Here is a 20759-nt window from a genome sequence, read left to right on the forward strand (position 1 = left end):
GCCAACAGGCTCTGTCACCACCCTCATCACCCTGCCCTGGAGCTGCCTGATTTCTGCCTCTGTCTTGCCTGAGAGTGCAAAGCCCTGCTGCGGGAACGGAGGCTTCCCCGTTGGCTTCTCTTCATGCCAGCACTCGGCGCAGGGTGGGACGCACCTAGGGGCTCCGGATTTGTTGAATGAATTAACGAATGAGGTTCTGCTCCGTCCAAGCAAGCAGCTGATTCCCACCAAGAGCAGCCCCCACCTTGCCCAGCAGCAGGCCTTTGGTGGGTGGAGCCAGAGGCCGTCCCAGCTCTGCTTTTGCAGCGCTCAGTCCTCCGCAGCTCCCACTGCCTCCCCCTTCTCGGCCTACCAGGGCCAACAGAGCTCCCTGTTTCTGAGCCTAGCTCTTTATTTTTCTTTTCCCCGTTGTGGAATGTTGCAGCACTTAAACTTTAAAAATAAGGGGATTGATTTTTATCTTGAGTTTGTGTTTGTTTCTTTCTGACTAGGGAGTTAAAAAAAAATTCTTATTTCCTTTCTATCAGTAGAGGTACATAGAGGCAAAGAGGCACACAAAACGCGCATCTGTACTATGGCCTGCTGATGAAGGGCCTGTTTTTCTGTCTTGCAGATTGGTTTTAAATCCTTTCTCTTACTCAGCTGTGCGACCTTGGGCAAGTGAGGCATCCTCTCTGAAACTTTATCTTTTAAATGAGGACAATATGTAAAGCTCTGGCTTACATGAAAATTAAATGAGTAATGCATTCTCATGAAATGGTAAGGATTGCTGGGTGAGAAGAAAGAAAGAAATAGACATATATATATATGTATATGTTTGTATTAAGTCCATTAGTTCTCACTATGGCTAGATATTATTATTATTATCATCATCCCCATTTTATGGGTGAGGCAACAAATGCATTATCCCTGTCGTCCTACAGGCAACACTTGTCCCCGGAGCGTCTGCTTAATCCCTACAGCCCTCTACCCTCGGGGTGAGGGGGGCATTGGCAAGCCTGAGGTCCTCCTTCCCTCTGACCCTCTTGCCCGCCCCTGCTCTTCCTTGCTCTCTCTGCTCCCTGCCTTGAAGTCAGGCCATCCGACAGGAGGTCCCCTTCTCTCCCACCCCTCGTTGAAGCTCGCAGCCCTGGGCCTCTGCCAGGGAGCCTCAGGCCTGCTTCTAAACCATTTGTCAGGCTGCCAGAGGGCCGGGCGCTGGTCACTTTTCCACACACAGCTATCAGGGCAGCTGACGGAGCTGGGCAGGCTTGGCAATGGGCGTTCCCCGTGAACAGAATCTCAGTGAAGGCTCTGGCCCAAGCCCTAGCGGGTGTTTAGGGCTGGGGAGGGTGGGGGGCTGCCCTGGCAGTCGGGGAGGAAGAAAGTCAGCTGCAGCCCCTGCTCGTCAGCTATGGGACGGTTTCCTGTCCTCAAGCGTGTTGAGAGCTGTTTAGTTGCATTGGACGGCCCCTTTCTTCCAGATCGCGTTTCTGTGCACGCGCGCGGGTGTAAGGAGAAAGAATGACTCCTCATCTGCCAGAAGCTGGCTCCCTGGGATAGAGAATGGGGCAGCAGGGAGGGAGTGTGGGGAGAGGAGGGAGAGTAAGGAAGAGAATGACAAGGGCTCGGAATCCACTGAGAAAAGAAAAGTTGGAGGGAAATGAAGAAAACTGGGGAGAGAAAAGAACCCCCACACCACCTCTCCAGCCGTCCTCCTCCCCCACCTCAGCGGTTCTGTGGGATGACCATAGGTGGTACCTGTGGCGCCTACAAGCACATCCCACCCCGGGCCTCAGTGCGGGCAGGAAGGAGACAGCAAGCCCAGTCGTGGGTGAGGCACTGAGCGCTAGGGATGCGGAGAGCGGGCGGACCCAGCCTCCACCCTCAGGCAGCTCACAGTTCAATGGGAGAGGCGGATTATCGGCACGTACTCTATGTTGGGGTTTCTTTTTACATTATCCTTAATCCCAAAACCATCCTGGGGCATGTATTATTAGGTGTATTGCAGAGATGAGAAAACCAAAGCTTAGCAGGTCCATGACTTGCCCTAAGTCCTGCAGCAGATAGGTGGGTAAATAGGATTTAAATCCATGTCTCTTATTTCCAAGTTCGGGTTTGTCCTACTCCATTGTAGTAAAGAAGGGGGTGACCTAGGAGGAAGCCAGGCTGGGAGGGAGGTCAGGAAAGACTCCCTAAGGGAAGCAACGGTAATGCTGAGTCTTAGAAGGTAAGCAGGGGCCGGCCAGGCGTCCGCAGCAGGGGAGATCAGGTCAGAAGCAGGCAGTGCTGAAAATGGCCTGGCGCTCTTAGGGCTTGAAGAGGGTCCTGTGACGAGACTGAATAATGCTATAGAAAAGTGATACTATAGAAGACCAGAGAAGCAGGTAGGGTCAAGTCTGGAAGGCTCTTCATGGTAGATCATTACCCTGAAGTCTTGGGGAGAAGCGGTAGAGCTCCGTTGAGCGGAGACATGCCAGGGTCCGTCATGTCCTCAGCAAAGATGTCTCCAGGCACGAGGAGAGGCTGAGTGGAAGGGGGAGAGCTTGGAGGTGCTCCCCTCATCTGTCTGTCCACCTCCACTTGTCTCCATCATGTACCCATGCCTTGGTTTCCTCTGTCTTGTCTCTGTTTACTGGATCTCGTTATCAGTCTCTACCTCTGTCTGACCTGCCTGTCTCTTTGGGCCCTCAGCCTCCCCGTATAACCCTAAGCAAGATTCACCACTCTGTGACAAGGTCCCTCATCAATAAGATGAGGATCATGATGCCAGCCTCAAAAAGTTGGATTGGGGATTAAGGCTGATATTGCATGTGAAATCTTTTTATATATTACAAAATACCAAATAAATGTGAAGGATTATTGTTACCTACCTATTTCTCTCTCAGATGTTACATTTTGTTTTGGTGTTTTGTTTTTTGTTTTGTTTTGGTTTTTTTTTTTTTTTTTGAACAAACATTCCTTGAGTATCTAGTCTAGGCTGGGCACCAGGCTGTATATCTGGTAAGAGGGGGAATTTACAACAAATCAGAAACAATAACATCCTTCTAGAGGATCAGAGTATAATAGAAGTGCACAAAAAGCTAAAAGAGAAGCCGCCGTTACTAACTCGGTGCCTGTCTGTCTGGTTGCCTCTCCATCCACCCAACCATCCATCCGTCCGTCCATCCATCTCTCTGTCTGGCTGTCTGGTTGTGCTTAGATCGGTTTTCACAGACAGTCACTGACTCTGAACTGCCCGAGTCCCATTGGCGCTCACTTGTGACCCCTCCCCCACTCTGGCCCACCATTCCCCATGCAGTGTTGGAGAGCGCTAGTCTATAAAGAGAGGACAATGAACTGCAGCGAGACCAAGGCTCTAGATGACTTGGACGGTGTCTTCTTCTTTATCCATTCATTTGACTTCCAGGACTTTCCTGAGGATCTGAGCTGGTCCCACAGAGATTGGACACTGCCACATTCCATACGTCAAGAAAGCTGGGTTGCAAGCCTTGAGGAACTGATTTCCTTGAATTTTACAGTTTCTGTGACTCATCCCCAGATAGTCCCCAGATAGCCCCCAGGCTGTTCCAAACATCCACATCCTCAACAAAGACCGTAAAGAGTGCATGATGACTTTGCCCTGTAAGTTCTTTGCCTCTGAAATGTCCTTTAAGAAGCAGTGTTTTATCCCAGGGAGCAAGTCCTGTTCTGCTGCTTATAGGCTGTGTGGCTACAATCAAGTTACTCAGTCACTCTGGGCCTCAATGTCAGAATCAACAAGATGAAGATAATATTTCCTATTAGGATCATTGTAAGGATGTAGTGATATTAGGTCCAGTGTGGTTAGCACCAGACCTGACTTTTTGTATGCTCATTGAATTGACTCAGAGTCAAGAGTCATATTTATTTCTCCTTAGTAATGAAATATATTGTCGCTAACCTAAACACCCTCTTTTTGTGGTTTTGTATGTGTGTATGTTTTTTCTGTATATGAAATCAGCCGTGTTTGTGCAAGTGTAATTGTATATGGATTTATGTTCTAAATTCCAATGCACCCACTTATGACTGCTAAGATACTAGAATAGCGCCACTGGATGGAACTTTCTGTGATTATGGTCATATTCTTCTGCACTGTCCATTAACAGTAGCTACCAGCCACATGTGGCCACTGAGCACTCGCAGGGTGGCTGGGGCCGCTGAGGAACTGTTTTTTATAAAAGATTTTATTTATTTGTCAGAGAGAGAGGAAGAGCACAATGGGGCAGGGGCAGCAGGCAGAGGGAAAAGCAGACTCCCCGCTGAGCAGGGAGCCCAATACTAGGCTCAATCCCAGGACCGTGGGATCATGACCTGAGCCCAAGGCAGATGCTTAATGACTGAGCCACCCAGGCGCCCCCCGAGGAACTGTTTTTAAAGTTAATTTAGATCAATTTAAATTTCAGTAGTCACATGTTACTGTTGTGTTAGTGCAGCCCTAGAATATTGTTTGTAATATCACCTGAAGTAATTATTATGGGATGAAAAAAAATCACTGAGCACCTACCGCGTTTCAGGCACCTGGACACACACTAACCCACTTAACCCTCACCAACCCTATGAGAGGAATGGTCGTCACCTCCTGTTTGCTGACAAGGAAAAAGAGACTTGGAGAAGTGAAGTGACTCCTTCCATGTCACACAGCCGGTTCCGGGTTTGAGCCTCGATCTCTAATTCCAAAACTCTTCTCTTTCCATGACCAATGCTCTTGCAGCGCATTGCCCTGTCTCCAGTCTGCGAATGTCAGCAGCACTCCCACTGCCTGGGGCAGGGGCTGGGGGGCGGGCGGTGCACTCTGGGGCTGCACCTGGGGGCAGTGGAGCCCTCTGGTGGCTACAAGACCATCTGCTCTGGCCCTGCATTCTCTGCATTGCTCCACTCACTCTGCCCCAGGGACACTGGGTACCTTGCTTTTCCAGGCATGCTCCTGCCTCAGGGTCTTCCTGTAGGCACTTACTCCGTCTCACTCCAGGGTGTATGTATAGTTTTCTCTTATTATAAATGAATCACTCCGGCTGCAGGGTCGAGAGCAGATCTGGCTGCTAAGGGAGGGAAGGGGGTGTTGGAGTGGAAACGGGTCAGCTGAGTGGCGACGCTATAGTTCAGAACAACAGCCAATGTCAAAAGCCCAGCCACTGCCTCCTTGCCCAGAGCCTCACGGTTAAGTGTCAGAGCCGGGATGACCTTCAGAACGTTCTCTCCGTCTAGTGAAAGTCCTGGTTGGAAGAATGATAAAACTGAGGCACAGGAGCAAGAAGGTAATTTTCGGAAGGTCGGCCGAGTTCCTAACGAGAGCTTCCATCTGCTGCTATGATCTTTTCTCCGCATTACAAGACCATCATAAAAATAGAGATTTTTCTCTCACCCACCTTCTTGCCTCCATCCCAATCCTGCTTTCATTTTTAGAGACAGCCCCTTTTTTCTTAAAGGCCACCGAATCACCTATAAAGGCAGGAATTCAGTTCTCCCTAAACAAATCAATTTTTACAAAGAATGAGCAAATCTTCCCCCAAAATCTGAGCATGGCCTCCAGAGAATACAGAAATTCATACAAGATGTCTTAGAAGAAGATAGAAAAATCTTATTCCATTTTTTTAGAGACGAAGGAAAAACACACACACACACAAAAGCCCAAACATAATTTTTCTGATGCCTGATAATATTCTTCTCTCATCTCTCATTTCCCCACAACCATTTTGTCTTAGGCTCCGGGAGCCTGTGGGAAGCTGCCATGTGATTTTTATCTCTGTGATTAAAGTGTTACACTTTATTGAGTTCTTTACATCAGCAGCAAAATCTGCAATGCAGGATTTTACATAACACCTCATTTTCTCCCCGCACCATTACTGTTATTAACCTGGTGGCAATAAACAGAAAATACAGCTTTGCTTATGATGTGCTCTTTATTTTTGTTCCAATAGCAAGAAGAAAAATAAAAAGGGAAGGAACCAGAGAGAACAGGGAAGAATTTTTTGCCCACTAAATCCCTTCGATGTCTGACCTTCTCTGTCCGTATTCCACAATAGCAATTCTCCCAGAAGATCAAGGACAGGGATGGTCTCTGCTCAGAAATGTTTTCTTCTCCACCGTTAACTCATCCATTTACTCATTCAGTAAGGACTTCCTCAGCACCTACTATGTGCCGGGCACTGTGCTGGGGTTTGGGGGTATGAAGATTTCAGGTCTCGACCAGCACTTGGTCCAATGGGTAAAGTAGGCACGCACCACAATAATGATGAAACCACAAGATGAGGATGATAAAAACGTGGGGCCAGGGCGCCTGGGTGGCTAAAATGGTTAAGCGTCTGCCTTCGGCTCAGGTCATGATCCCAGGGTCCTGGGATCGAGTCCCGCATCGGGCTCCCTGCTCCGTGGGAGCCTGCTTCTCTCTCTGCCTCTCTCTTTCTCTCTCTCTGTCTCTCATGAATAAATAAATAAATAATCTTTAAAAAAAAAAATTGGGGCTGAATGAAATGCACATGAAAGAGGACATGGTCAAGCATACCCAGATGGGCTAAGGAAGTCTTTACAGAGGAAGAGAAGCTTGTACTGGGCCCCAGAGAATGGCCAGGTAAAGCGAGGCCTCCTCAGCTATGGGAACGGCATAAGGCAACCTTGGAAGGCACAGAAGAGCACGGCATGGTCTGGAAGCCATCAGCCGGGCATGGTGAAAGCATCGCATGCCGGTTAGCAGACAGCAGGAAATGAGGCAGGAGATGGAGGCAGGTCACGGAGCATCCGATACTCTTATACCGAGATTCCTTCCATGCTTTGTGTGAATTCACCCTCTGGGCTCCCCTAAGACCCGAAAATTAGAGGATCAAGGCAGAATGATGTAGCAGAATAACTTGTACTGTGGACGGAAAATGTAGGCTTTATCCAGGGCTCTGTCACTTCCTCAGTGTAATCTCGAGCGGTGTATTCATCTGTAAAATGGGTATGTGGCACTGAGACAATGACTGTGAACAAGTTGTGTAGTTTGTGTAGTATTTCATGTGTCAAAGGAAGGGATCCACCCTGCAAAACTCCAGATCAGTCAAGAACCAGAGAAGCCACAAACTAATTCTATGGGATTTTAATAAAGGTTTTTCATGTGGATGTAAGTAAAGGAGCCTGCCCTGTTCTGGGCTTTGCCTTCAAACCAAGAGATAATGCCTGGTTAGTCCCCACACCTCCTTGTCCAACCCTTGCTTGACTCTCAGACTGCCCCCTTCCTCCTCGCTGCTGTCTGGCTGAGTGACGTGGTCCATTACAATCAAAATCTTCTGTTCAGAGGGAGTAAAAACCTGTAGCAAAGTAATGGCTTAAGAACATCCTTACCCTCCTCCCATTTAGGGCACCCAAGTGTTTGAATATGTGTATTTAGGTATCTGAATTTTTTAAAAAAAATTCTTGTTCTGATTTTACATCCTATAAAAATGCACAATGCTTATCTTTAACTATATTAATAAGGAGCTCCATTTTTATAGGTTACATGGAGAAGTGTGTTTCTTTTACTCAAATAGCCATGCTTAGGGAAAAATCAAGTTGTTCGTATCAAAATGTCATAACCTAAGACCAGAGCATCATCCTCTAACTGGGGACCAGTACCTAGGAGGCAAACACCCAACTCACACTGAGAGGATAATGGCAACACCCATCTCAGGGAATGGCCCCATCTTCCAGCCAGCCATGCAAGCCAGAAACCTGGGAATCTGTCCCAATTTAGGTCCCGTAGCCAGCACTATCAGTCTTATTTTATAATTTCAAATATGTACTCTTCCTCTTCTCCCCCTCCCTGCCCCTGCTTTAATTGAGAACCTTATCATTTTTCAATCAGTTCCCACCTGGACTATAACAAAAATGCCCTAACTGTTCCACATGCCTTTGAGTCTTATAACCTCTAATTCTTCCTCATCAGAGCCTCCCAAAAAATCTTTCTAAAAGGCAATACAAACATAATCATGTTATACTTTCATAAAATACTTCTCTATGTTTTCTACTTTATAAGAAAAGTCCTTAGTGGCTTACAGGGCCTTCCATGACGGGTCCAGGAAGCCTCTTCACCCCCCTTTGTCACACACTGCCCCCCCCCCCGCCAGTACTCCTCAATCACGCCAAACACCTTATAGGTCCCTTAATGCGCCAGGTGGTTTTGGGTCCTGTGGGTTTTGCTCACACAGCTCCCTTTGTCTAAAATGTCTTTCTTTCTACTGGGGGTTCCATTCCTTACCATCCACTTGGTGAACACCTTCTTGTCTTTTAATACCTTGCTCAACAGCCACCTCCTCTGTGAAGCCTTTCCTGACTATCTAATAAATTGATGGTTCCTTCAGCTGTAGCTTCCCCCAGTCTCCACATACATCCCTCAAAGCACCCACATGGCTGAGAGGAGAGAAGGATGGAAGAGAGAGAAGAAAGAACAAGATGAGAGAGGGGGAGAAGGAAGAAGGAGAAGGGACAAAGGAGCAGATATAGGATCTCTGCCTGCGCCTTTCTCCACCCCTCCCCCCGTCCCCAGTCACCTACACTGAATAAAGCAGCGAGGAACCACCTTATTTTTCTCCAGGATGTAGAACAGAATTGCAGTATGAATGCTGGCACCCCTGAACACTTCTTTGAAAAACAATGATGCCTACCCTGCCACATGGGAAGGCTGCATTACCGTGGGGAAATGCTTGAACGCCGTCTTCTAGTAGGCTCTCACCACAGGGCCGTACCAAGGAGAAGGAGCAGGTACTCGGGTCTTGAAGGAGATAAGGCGGGAAACTCTGCCAGAATCTGTCCCAAAGGAAGGAGCGGGAAAAAAGGAAAAGCAACAGTGCAAAGCAGGAAGATGAGATGATTGAAAGATGTAAGACTCTCAGGGCCTGAGGGGCCACAAAAAGTCACCAAATCCATTCTCTAAATGGGGAAATTGAAGAGAGGGCAAGAAACTTCTCCGGGGTCACAGAGCAGGTTAGTAGGAGAGCCAAGGTGAGTTTCCCGGGAAGAAAAGAACTAAGATTTACTGAGGACTTACCAAACCCCCAGCTCAGTGGTTAGACATATTTTTCTCTCTCTGGATCAGCTAAAAACCTCCTACAGGAGATGTCTCCAAGCATTCAGGCCACACATATTTATTGAGTTCCTAATGTGTTCCTGGGGGTGCCCTAGTTTCATCAGCTTTTGATTTATAATGAAGCAACATTAACTTTTAATTAGGAAATTAAAGTGTCCCTCGGCTCTCACAAGCTTACATATTATATCGCCATCTTCTGCTTAGTTTGTCTTTCTGCTCAGAGTGGGGCTTTCTGCAGGGAGGTTTGGCTTTTCCACTTGTATCTGTGTCTACTCTTGATGCAGGATTGAGCCCCTGGGGTGACCCCCAAGGGCGAGGAGCAAGCAGAGCCTTTGGAGGTAGTGAGATGTAAGTTAGAATCCAGTTGAGGTCCTTTCCTGCTATGAGATCTTGAGAAGCCAGTCTCTGAGATTCTTCTGAGAAACTAAGCTGAGAAACTAACTTCGGTGGATTGTTGAATCACATGAGCTAACTGGTGTAAGAATGGTTTATTTTTTTTTTAAGATTTTATTTATTTACTTGAGAGAGCGAGAGCAAGCGAGAGAGAGAGAGAGAGAGCGCGCGCACAAGCAAGGGGGAGGGGGAAGAGGCAGAGGGAGAAGCAGTCTCCCCGCTGAGCAGGAAGCCCAATGGGGGCTTGATCCCAGGACCCCAGGATCATGACCTGAGCCTAAGGCAGACACTTAACCGACTGAGCCACCCAGGCGCCCCTGGTGTGAGAATGGTTTATAAACGCTGCAAATGTGTAAGACGATCGTTATTGTCAGTAGATGTTCTATCGAACAAGGAAGAAATTTACATTTATGTAAGCTGGGTCTCCAAGCCCCCCTCAGCTCGGTGTTCCTCTAGCCCCTGTACTTCTCTTCAAATCTTCTGTTGCACACACAGTTAGCTTTAAAATGTCCATCTTCCTTGCAAGTTTATGAGCTCAAGGAGGTCCATCCTCATGGTGCCAAGCACAGCGCCTCCACATAGCATCACTGTGTGATTGGAATAAGTGTATTCAAAGTGTATATACTGCCAGACATTTTGCTAGGCACAGAACCAGGTACTTCCTGACAATCCTGTGAGGTTGAGATTATTATCCCCACTTTTGAGTCAAGGAAACTGAGGCTCAGAGAAGGAAAGTAGCTTCCATAGGTCCTAAAGCTCACCCATGGCTAAGCTGGCACTTGAAGCCAAGTCTACTGAACCCAAAACCACCCTACTCCATGAGTACCCTTCTTCTGTCATCACCGTCATTGTCATGGTCAATGTTGGGTTCATCAGTCACTGCTATGGGGAGCAAGAGACAGATCAGGGGTTCTTTTTTTGCCCTGGGAAGGTCTGTTATGAACCCAGACCTCCTGTGCTGAGCCTCTGGTCTCTCTCCCTTTTTTAGGGCAGAGGTGAAGGAGGAGGTAGCAGTAGGGGAAGGCTCCCTCCTGCCAGGCCAGACCCAGCTCATCCTGGGTCATTAGGAGGAGATGCAGAAATGCCTTTATTTACATGCAGATCTTACTTTTCACTTGGAAGTAGAGGAGGATTACAAGAGACAAATTGGAAGTAGGAAGATGTTTTCACTCCTCATCTTGCTGCTACTGGTGCTTTTTCCCTGCACCTAGGCATGACTCTCACAAATTTCCTTTGTCCTGAAGTTTACTCTGCTGAGGCCAAAGAGGCCACAGATGCAGAGACTGGGAAGTTCTGAAGAGCTCAGAGATGAAGAGCTTAGCCCGAAGTCAGAAAGACTCAGGTTTCAATCTCAGCCTTGCCACTTGCAAGCTCTTTGCCTCACTTTCTTCCTCTGATTATAACAGTACTTAACTCATAGGATTGTTACTAGAATTATTACAAGACCACACACAGGAAGCACTCAGTAAACGTCAGTTGCTTTTTTAAAAATTTTTTTATTTTTATAATTTAATTTTTTAATTTTTTTATTTAAGTTCAGTTAGCCAACATACAGTACATCATTAGTTTCAGATGTAGTGTTCAATAATTCATCGGTTGTGTATAACCCCCAGTGTTCATCACATCACGTGCCGTCCTGAATGCCCATCACCCAGTTACCCCATCCCCCATCCCCCTCCCCTCCAGCAGCCCTCAGTTTGTTTCCCAGAGTTAAGAGTCTCTCATGGTTTGTCTCCCTCTCTGATGACTTCCCATTCAGTTTTCCCTCCCTTCCCCTATGATCCTCTGTGCTGTTTCTTATGTTCCACATATGAGTGAAACCATATGATAATTGTCTTTCTCTGATTGACTTATTTCACTCAGCATAATGTCAGTTGCTTTTGTTGAAGTCCTGGTTAAGAGCATGGACCGCAGAGCCAGACAGGTTGGGTTTTGCCAGTTACCACTATGTCACGTGGGGGTTCCTTTGCAAGTTACTTAAACCTCTCTATTTGTCAGGTTCCTCATTTGTAAATGTTGTTTCCATCTGAGGGGGTTGTGGGAGGAGTAACGAATGGCAGGTGGTAAGCACTAAGTTGTTATTACTGTCTTCCCCATAGTGCCTTGGGTGAAACTCCTTACACCACACCCCTTCCTCTGCTGATACCTGCTTCATTCATTTATGATTCATTTAGTCACTCAGCAAATATCCCCTGAGCACCTATTGTGTGCTGGGCTCTATGATACACCCTGGGGATACAGAGGTGAACCAGACATGGCCCTAGACCTTATTGGCTTCACAAACAACTCCCTCCTTCTTAAAACCTTTTTTTTTTTTTGCTCTAGTTTTCATGAAACCATACTGTCCATTTTTCCTCCTACTCCTTGTTACTCTACAGTCTCCTTCACATCCTCCTCTGCCTAAACTCTCAGCTTTAGAGGGCTCCAGAGACACCTCCGTGCCCACGATGCCTACCTTCACGCCTCCAGGGCAGCCCTCTCCCCAGGGCTCCAGGGGCGTGTGTGTAACTGCCTATCTGACACGCCCAGACACGCAAACTGCAGAGATCCCTCCCGGATCCCATTTCCCCATCACCATCCCGATTGGTCTCCATCCCAGTCTCCTCTGTTTCTCTTTGTGGCACCACCATCTCTCAGTCACTCAAGTCACAAAGCCCAGATCTATCTTTGATTCTTTCTGCATCCAATCCATGCGCAGGTCCTACGAAGATGTGGCCAAAGTATTTCTCAAATTTGCCTTTCTCTTTTCATCATGGCCACCCCACTCTGATTCAAGCTCCTATGATCTCTGGGGAGAACTGTTCAATGGCTTCCACTCACTCATGCCCCTAAAGCCCATTATCTTGACAGGCAAGGGAATCCTTTTACCACATTCCCTGTTAAAATAACTTTTCACTGTACCCAGGATAAGCTCCAAAATTTGGCCCCAGGCTGCAAGGCCCTGTGTGAGCTGTACCCCATGAACCTCACCAGGCTCACCTGCCGTGTTTATCACGATCCTGCCAACGAGCCTTCCCTCTGGTCTTTGAAAATGTCACCCTTGTCCTTGCTTCTGGGTCTTTAGTTGCCCAGAATTCTCTTGCCAGCCTCATTGAACGGCTCATTCTTATCATCCTTCCAGGCTCAGCTCACATGCCAGAGGCCTTTCCTGATCACACTATCTAAAGTAGACCCTGTCCCCATTCCCTCCATGATTCACCATCATGTGGCTCCCTTAGTGCATTCCTAGTGTGTATTACAATCTGGGATCACCCGGCTTAGTTGCCATGCCTGGTCTCTCATCCCCATCCACGTGTCAGTTCCTCGAAGGCAGGAGGAACTCTGTCCACAGCACCACAGGACCAAACTCTGTTTGGTCCACCCCCCTGGGGTCCTAGAAACAGTAAGTTCATAGCAAGTATTTGTTGAATGAATGAATGAACCAACTGGATAATGAATACTTTAACAGAAGGATATTTTAAAAATCTATGGTAGTCCAGAAAAGAGAACTGCTGTTCCTGAGAGAGTCAAGGAAGGCCTCTTGGACAGGGGGCATGAGGCCTGGCAGTAGAGGATGAGCAAGCTGTGAGCAGGGGGGGAGAGGGATGGGGAGGATAGGCATCTCCACCTGCAGGAATGGCAGGCAAGAAGCGCAGAGTAGAAGGACATGTGTGTGGGGGAAGCTGCAGGTGGTCTGGAAGTTGCAGGTAAGACTGGAGCATAAAATGGAGGAAGGCAGGAGAAAAAGTGCCCATAGCGCATCGCCCCCGGTTCCCTAGGCTAGCTATCTGGGTTTCCTATGTGGGTGCTCCTCTTCTTGTCCCCATTGATTCATCACATCCTTTGTGACCAGAAGTTGTGTTCAGCCATATCCAGGGCATTCCTGAGCAGAGAAGCCTTAACTGTGCCACTTCAGAGGTCTAGATTATGCATGACATAGGACATTGATTTTGTTTTGTTTATTTCATTTGCTCAGTTGTTTTCAAAGGAAGAGTTCTCAGTTTTTCTGAAAAATGATCCTGCCTTAGGACATGCACCCTGACTTCCATAAACATCTACTTTAACTTTTTCTTCTTCCTTTAGCTTCATATTGTGCTGCTTTCTTTTCTACTTTACCTTAAAAAAAAAAAAAACACAGGGAAATATTTTAGTTGATAATAAAAAGATTAGAGTTGGGACTTTTTCGCCCGAGGCCCATGGGGAGAGAGCTTCCTGGGGTACATCTCATTGGGGAGCTGTCTGGAAGTTTTTCTCAGGCTCCTTGCTCCTCCCCTTACCCCCTCCAGTGCTCTTTGAGAGTTTGAGTTTGAGAGGCTAAGCCTGCTAGGATCAGTCCCCAGACCTCCTCAGCTCAGAGGTGAAGGAAACTGCGTAGGTTTTGCAATCCTCAGATCAGGGCAGTTGCCTTGCTAGACCGTAAGGCCCTGAGAGCAGAGCAGGATGCAGGGCGCGGGGTCTCGCAACCAGAGGAACCTGGGCCCCAGCTCTGCCACCTCCTGCACCATAAGGCTGGGCAGGCTACTGGCGCTCTGGAGCTTCAGCCCCCTCTGTAAGGAGGAGGGACAAAGCAGCTCGCCCTCCCGACTGGTGCTTATGCCTGCCTACGCTTCAGCTTCTTTCTGCTTGCCAAACCTGGGCTCAGCCCCTCTGCCCTGCCTGGGTCAGATCTCCCTTTTTCCTCTGGATCGAACAAGTGATGAACCCTGAAGGGCTGTCCAGATGTGAGGGAGTCAGCCCCACCTCACAGCACCAAACTGAGGTGAAGCATGTAGGGAAAAAAAACAAACCCATTTCCTCCTTGGTGTCTAGGAGGAAGCAAACTCCACACTAAATTATGTTGCAAATGTGCCCTAAGGTAGTTTTAATTTTATTGGCACTGATTTTAATTTACTCTTTAGGTCCCTGATAGCAGGATGAGCTGTTGGCTGCTTTCAAGGGGACAGCCCTTCATCACTTGGTTTTAATTAAGGTTCTTAAGTTTGGAAGGAAAGAACAGAGATGCTTTCTTTCCCGTCTAATCTCCGTCCTAAATGGTAATGAAGGGCCCCGCATTAGCAACACACTCCTTGCTCTGACTGGCCACAGAAAGGTACATGGATGGGACGGAGGAGATGATGCTAAGTGAAATAAGTCAAGCAGAGAAAGTCAATTATATGGTTTCACTTATTTGTGGAACATAAGGAACAGCATGGAGGACATTAGGAGAAGGAAGGGAAAAAAGAGGGGGGGAATCAGAGGGGGAGATGAACCATGAGAGACCATGGACTCTGAGAGACAAACAGGGTTTTAGAGGGGAGGGGGGAGGGGGGAGGGGCTAGCCCGGTGATGGGTATTAAGGAGGGCACGTACTGCACGGAGCACTGGGTGTTATATGAAAACAATGGATCGTGGATCACCACATCAAAAGCTAATGATGTAATGTATGGTGATTAACATAATATAATAAAATTAAAAAAAAAAAGAAAGGGACCTCATTTGACTGCCAGGGAAAACCTCGGCTGCGTCTGTTTGTTCCTATCATTCACTCATTCTTCCATCGCTTGCTTTCCTCTTCATTCCTCTGCCAAAGCTTGAATGATAACCTGCCACACACACCAGGCCTTGCTCTGGTCCTATGGATCTAAAAAATCAACAGTGTATGGTCCCTGCCCTGAAAGAACTCACATTTTAATGGGACATGTGGATAAACAAAGCCGTTATATGCCATGTGGTAAGTGCCATGAGACAGAGGGCTGTGCCTTGAATTATGAGAGCACAGAGGAAGCTGGTACCTCATCCTGAGGAATAAAAGAGGCTATTTGAATTGAGATTTTTTTTTTATACTAGTCAGATGAATAATATTAGCTGCTATAACAAGCAATCCCCAGATTTCAGCAGCTTAGTACAGTAAAGGGTTCATCACAGTCCGACCCAGGTCAAGAGGCTTTCCTGGCCATTTTCCTCTCAGTGTTGACTCAGGGACACAGGCTTCTTCCTTCTTATGATACCGTCATTTTTACATGTAGCTTCCATACACAAAAGCAAGAGAGAATGTGGGTGACTGTGTCCGAGTGTTATGGTCAGGCCCGGAAGTGGCAGGTGTCACCACTGCTGATATCCATCAGACCCCAGCCAAATAGCAAGGGAGAGGGGGTAATGTCTTCCACAGTCCAGGGGTAGGGGTTGAGACTGGTGAGCATCCACTCAGTTTCTGCCTTACATGTGAAGCTTGCATCGAAGTTAGCCAGATCAAGAGAAAATGTATTCCAGGGAGAGGAGATATTTATCGTGTGTAAACGTGGAGACAGAAGTCATGAGCATAGCAGGTCTGTGTACCGCAGGTGGTTCCACGGGGTTGGAGTGCCCAGCATCAGACCAGAAAGGGCACGAGCTGAAACTAGGTGGGGCAGGGACCAGATCATGGCAGGGCCTTTCAAAATATGTGAAGGGGCTTGCACTCTATCCTGTGAGCAGTCAAGAAATACAGAACAGTTTTAACTAGGGAAGTGACATGATTTGTTTGCATTTAAAAAGATCACTCTAGAGCAGTGAGGAAAGTGGGGAAGAAGCCATTGTAGCTGAACGAGTAAAGATGACAGGACTTGGATCGGACATGGTCCCCATCCTCAAAGAGCTTATAGACACACAGACATACTTAGCCAGATTAGGTGTAGAGCAACAAGTACTGATACCAAGACCCAAACAAGAATCGAACAACCACTTTTAAAATAAGGTTACTGAGGCAGAGTGTAGAGTTGCCACCTCACCGTGGTCACAGACTGGGTCAACATTAGAACCAGAATTAGAACCCCTGCTCCTGCTTTCTCACTGGGCCCACACAGGTCCATGAAGCCAGGTTAGGTACAAACCATAATAAGGATGTTGTTGGAATTAGTATTTGTGGTCTTCGGGATTCCCTACAAAGTGCAGGGCATGTGTAGTGAAAAAGAAAAAGAACTTAGACCCTATTCAAGTAAATATCCTAGACTGTTTTTAACTCCAGCTCCAGCCCCAAGAACCTCAGAGTGGGAAGGGGTCCTAGAAACTAATCCTTTAATGTTGTTTTGGAAGAACTACCTGATGTGGTTAGACATGAAAAAGAAATTAGACGGAAAACTGGGAGGTGGGCAGGCAGGAGATAGAAGTCCTATGGTGGTAAGTTTACAAACCCCTTTCTTCACTCCTTCTTTCCAGGCATCCTGATCTCCTTGCTGTTCCTGAAACATGCCCAGTGCATGTCACTGTTGCATTTACTTCTCTTTCCACCTGGAAGACTCTTCCAACTGATAGCCTCAAGACTAACTCTCCTCCTCCATTCATGCTGCTGGTTTTCCAGAACCCTCTATTACTTTCTTTTCTTTTATTATGTTAGGTTAATCACCATACATTACATCATTAGTTTTTTCTATTCCACTTCTTTACTTTATTTGTCTCCACGGCACTAATGCCTCCTGACATCTTGTATTTATTAATTGATTTGTTTATTCCCTTTCTCTCCTCATAGAATATAAACTCTTTGAGCTCAGGGACTTTCTGTTATGTTCACAGCTCTATCCCTAGTACCCAGCACACTCCCTGGTGCATAGGGAATGCCTAGAACACTGTCTGACACATCATAGGCACTCAGCGATTATTTGTTGAATAAGCAAATGAAAATCCAAGAAAATCAAATGATAAATTATTACAAATAATAATAGAATTAGTGAAGTATTGGGTACCAATTATTATGTCAAGAACAAGAGCCTTTAGGGGTGCCTGGCTGACTCCGTTGGAGGGGCATGCAACTCTTGATCTCAAAGTTGTGAGTTTGAGCCCCATGTTGGGTGTAGAGATTATAAAAAAGTAAATAAACTTTAAAAAAAAAGAACAAGAGCCTTTATATTTAAAGAACCATTAGTTAGAAGAGTTAAGGGAAGAAAACATCACATTTACAGCAGCAAGAAACTGCCTTGGCATCAAAAAGAAACATTTATGGTCTATATGAAAACAAAACCAAAAACTTTTTAAAATTTCCTGCCGTACCCAAGAGGAAATTTGAATAAATGCAAAGTCAAAACATATTCTTGGCTGGGAAGGCTCCAAGTCAAAACAGTTGATTCTTCCTATGGTAATACAAAAGTCTAATATGGTTATATTATTGAGAATATTGACAGGGGTTAGGGGAGAAAGAAAATTAAACAAGCTAATTATAAATATCATATAGAAAAATATATAAGACAATACAGGAAAATTTGGGAAAAGAGGCATAATTAGGTGATAATAGCCCTTCAAATATTAAAATGCATCATAAAACACTAATTTGAAAAGATATGTTCACCCCTATATTTATGGCAGCATTATTTACAATAGCTAACATATGGAAGCAGCCCAAGTATCCTTTGATAAATGAATGGATAAAGATTGGTATAGATATGTATAGCTATAATGGAATATTACTCAGCCATCAAAAGGGATGAGTCTTGGTATTTGTGATAATGTGGGTGGATGGGCCCTAGAGGGCATTATGCTAAATGAAATAAATAAGTCAGATAGAGACAAATACCATATGATCTCCCTTTATATGTGGAATCTAAAAATCAAAACAAACAAGTAAACAAAAAACCAGAAACAGACCCATAAATATAGAGAACAAGCTGGTGGTTGCCAGGGCAGGGTATGAGCAAAATGAGGGAAGGGGAGTTGGAGATACAGGCTTCTAGTTATGGGATGAGTAAGTCACAAGGAGGAAAGGTATGGCATGGGGAATATAGTCAATGGGATTGTAAGAGAATAGAAACGGTGACAGATGTTAACTACACTTAAAAGTATAAAATGAAACAAGATACATTATAAACTTAACATAATTAAAACTGTGTAGTACTGACACATGAATAGATAAATGACTAGAACAGAATTAAAAGTCCAAAAACAAACCCAAATACATACAAAAAATGTGTATGGTAAAGACGGCTTTTCAAGTCCGTGGGGAAAAGATGCACAATTTCATAAACAGCGTGGGACAGTAAAGTACAATCCTTATCTCACAACCTAGGTCCCTGTAAATTAAAATTGAAATGGAATATTTAAATGTAAAAAGTGAAATAATGAAAGTAATAGAAGAAACAATGAAGGATTTCGACCCAGAAACCACAAAAGGAAATATTGATAAATCTGTATAAAAAATTAGCATTTAGAAATTTCTGGATGGAAAAAAGTACTAGTAGAAGTCAAAAAACAATGACAAGCTGAGCAAAAATATTTTTGTACTACACATAAAGACTAACACTCCAGCTTTCAAAATGGGCAGCTGAAATTAACAGACAATTCATAGAAAACAAAATGCAAACAGTTCTTAAATGTATGAAAAGCCTAAACTTAACCAAGTAATAAAAGAGAATTATACTAAGAGAAATTCAGATTAAAACTAATCTTAGGGGTGCCTGGGTGGCTCAGTTGGCTAAGCATCCGACTATTGATCTCAGCTCAGGTCTTGATCTCAGGACCGTGAGTTGAAGCCCCATATTGGGCTCCATACTGGGTGTGGAACCTACTTAAAAAAAACAAAAAACAAAACAAAACAAAAAACTAATCTTAGATATCCTTTTTCACCCTCCCACCAAATTGGCAAATATCAAAAAGTTTCCTTCCATCCGTGTTGTCAAGTTAATTGCAAAAGAGACATTGTAATATTTTGCTGGGAATATAAAGTGGTCTTTCTGAAGAGGTCAGTCTGTGAGTATTGATGGGAATTGCAAATGCACAGGGGACCCAGAAATTCTTCTTGAAATTTAGCCTATGTATAATTATCTATGTGTGAAATGCCTATATTCAGAGTCAATCACTAAGACATTGTTGGTAACAGGAAAAGGTTGGAAATCACTTAAATGTCTGCCAATAGGAGACTGGCTGGATAGTTTATATATGGCTATTAAAAAGAATGAAGTAACTGTTTATGCACTGAGAAAAAATTACCTCCAAGACATGTTAGGAGAAAAAAGCAGATTTGAATAGTGTGTTCCATGTGCCCCCATTTGTGTGTCCTGGGGATGGCAGGGTTGGGTGGGGGATGGATATTTACTTGTTTGTGTTAAAGTATCTCTGGAAGGATGCAGGAGAACCTGATAACATGAGTTGCCTCTGGGGAGTGAAACCAGGTGCCTGGAGGTTCGCAAGGGTGATAGAGAGGCTTCTCCCTATATATCCTTTCCTATCTTTTTGACTTTTGAACCATATAAATCAATCAATATAATTTGCTGGTTATTTAAAGTGAAATCACATTAGGTGCCAGGTGTCAGGATAGGGCAGCAGAAGCCACTCCAGAACGTGTTATCAGAAGAACCAGCAAATCAGCAAGCAGTAGCCCCCTTTCCCAGCACAGGGCCAGGCTGAGCCCAACGAGGTCAGAGCAGCTGACTTCCAAGGCCCTCTCCAGCCCATGTCCAGAGATAGAAACGGCAGCTTTTCCTTACACATTTCTTAAGTCATCTCTCTGCCTCCTCCTCTGCGCGGCAGCTCATCAAAAGCTCCGAGGAAAAGACAGACAATTGAAGAAAATAAAATTGCGAAGATGACTTTTATAGGGCTCCTGTTGAATCATTGTGTATTCCACCTCCAAAGCTGAAAATGATGAGTTTAATATCACACAGTGCGGTGCATCTTGTGTCTCTCCAAAGACAGCTTATGCTACCTAGAGAGTTGGGAGCTCGGCAAGACATAATTTTTCACTCCAACTCAGAGGCAAATGAAATGACAGTCATCAGGCCCACATTCTAGAAGCAACACAGTTTTCATTTGGTTTTAACTTCATTTGAAAGGGTCCCAAGGAGGAAGAATCCTTCCAAGCACAGACTTTCTTTCTTTCCCAGGAATACATGCTAGAAAGGGGATGGAAAGGTGGCCAGGTTTTGCCTTGGCCATTTCTAGAGTTGAACCGTTGACGGTGAGAAGTTAACTGTGCCAGGGGTCAGGCGACCTGGGTTTCAGTATCAGTTATGCCAAGCTAGACAAGTTTCTCTCACACTTGGAGCCTCTGTTACTCTCAGAAAGGATTGTGAGGTATACATCGGGCTGATATATAGGAAGAGAAGGTCAGATCTGAGGGACATTGAAGATCTATGGGCCAAAAACGTCCCCGACTCTTGCCAGTACATTCTGGTGTCTGGACAGTCTCTCTGGAGTCATTGGTCCAGTCGTTCTGTGTGCAGCTCCTGAGCACCCTTCATGTCCAGCCACTGGGCTCTTTACAGACATCTCCCTACCTTCAGGGAACTTGTAGATGGGAATGTTTGCAAATGATACCATATCAGGGTAGGGAATGCTTCAAATATGTGTAAGTAGAGAGCAGAGAAAGACTGGTCGGAATCATCTTTACAGAGTACAAGTACTATTTTTT

At 45.6% G+C, this 20759-nt stretch overlaps 1 protein-coding gene across 7 annotated transcripts in view; it reads left to right on the forward strand.

The window, feature by feature from the left end:
• LOC112823825 (AGBL carboxypeptidase 4) overlaps positions 1 to 20759 on the forward strand; it is a 1550619-nt gene that overhangs the window by 1469106 nt on the left and 60754 nt on the right. The window lies entirely within an intron of this gene.

This window comes from Callorhinus ursinus, unplaced genomic scaffold, assembly GCF_003265705.2.
Source record: "Callorhinus ursinus isolate GAN/ISIS: 27379988/994484 unplaced genomic scaffold, GSC_fseal_2.0 scaffold9, whole genome shotgun sequence".
Lineage (NCBI taxonomy): Eukaryota > Metazoa > Chordata > Mammalia > Carnivora > Otariidae > Callorhinus > Callorhinus ursinus.